The sequence below is a fragment of the Orycteropus afer genome, unplaced genomic scaffold, assembly GCF_000298275.1.
Source record: "Orycteropus afer afer isolate SDZICR_OR568_19922 unplaced genomic scaffold, OryAfe1.0 scaffold01194, whole genome shotgun sequence".
NCBI classification, from domain to species: domain Eukaryota; kingdom Metazoa; phylum Chordata; class Mammalia; order Tubulidentata; family Orycteropodidae; genus Orycteropus; species Orycteropus afer.
This window is the reverse complement of record NW_006922781.1, coordinates 47,358-48,946: the sequence shown is the minus strand read 5'-3', so window position 1 is coordinate 48,946 and position 1,589 is coordinate 47,358.

The following is a 1,589-nucleotide window of genomic DNA, read 5'->3' as shown; positions in this document are numbered from 1 at the left end:
GGGTTTGAACCACCAGCCTTCTGGTTAGCAGTCAAGTGCTTTAGCCACTATGCTACCAGAGCTCCTTGTGTAGTCCCTCTGATATTTGTGAACACTGCAAACATATCAGAGGGTATGCTTAAGGGAGAGGATGAAGAAATTGAGTGTGGCTAGATTATGAGGAGCTTTGTAAAATCCAAGGTTAATGACTTTTAACGTGATTTAAAAGAGAATAAAATAGGTATTATAGGTGTTTTTTTTTTTTTTTTAAATGTAGATTCTTTATCAGTGGAGTAGTATTTCTTTTTTGAGTTTCCCTTGAGTCAGAGGGTATCAGTAGGGTAGCCAAGAATCTGGGAGATTCAACTCCAAGAAACAGCAAACTAGGAAACTCACCAGACTTCAGATGATCTCAAGTTCTTTTCATAGCACTTTCATAGGAGCATAAGGTCTCATTGGGAACTAGAATAATATAGAAGTGGGTTAATGGACAAGGGCAGTGAAGATGAGGGATTACAGCATGGAATGGCTGAGAATTTGGAGGTTAAGACAAAATTGAGAATGTCCAGTGATATGGCCTCTATCTTACAGAGAAATAAAGAGGTAAAGGAATTCCCCTGGACATCCAGGATATTCCCACAATTCTGGCTCTGTCCTCTCATTCTATGGATTTGAAGTGTAAATAAAGTTTCCCATTTGAACTGTACCCTTCAGAGCCCTTCCTAACTTCTGTACCAGCTTACTCTTTTCTTTTTATTGTGGTAATATATGTATATGTATAACAAAAAGTTTGCCATTTTTAAGTGCACAATTCAGTAACATTAATTACATTAACTATGTTGTCCTACCATCATGACTAACCATTTCCAAATGTTTTTCATCACCTCAAACAATAACTCCCATTCCCTCCTACCCCCAGGCCCTCATAACCACTAATAATCTTTTATTATGCATTTGCCTGTTCTAGATATTTTCCAGCCAATATACCTCAAGCGCAGCCACTACCCATCTGTCGGTGGAGGCTTACATGTTGCTATGATGCTGAATAGGTTTCAACGGAACTTCCAGACTAAGACAGACTATGAGGAAAGGCCTGGCAATCTTTTTCTAAAAAAATCAGCCAATGAAAACCCTATGGATCATGACAATCTTTCCATTATGCATGGGGTTCCTATAAATCAGGCTGACATGACGGCAGCTAACAATAACAAAGATATTTTGTGTAAGTGGGAAGTAGCAGCTTACTCTTAATTTTCCACAAGTGAGTTGATATGGATAGGGGCTTTGGTGGACATTTTTTAGGGGTATAAAATACATACAGAAATGTACATGTTGTTGTTGTTGTTAAGTGCCGTCGAGTCATTTCCGACCCATAGCGACCCCATGCACAGCAGAACGAAACACTGCCCGATCCCGCGCCAGCCCCACAATCCCTGCTATACTTGAGCCCATCATCGCAGCCACCATGTCAATCCATCTCGTTGAAGGCCTCCCCCTCTTTCGTTGACCCTCCACCCTACCAAGCATGACATCTTTCTCCAGGGAATGGTCCCTTCTTACAACATGACCAAAATAGGTGAGACAAAGTCTGGCCATTCTTGCTTCCAAGG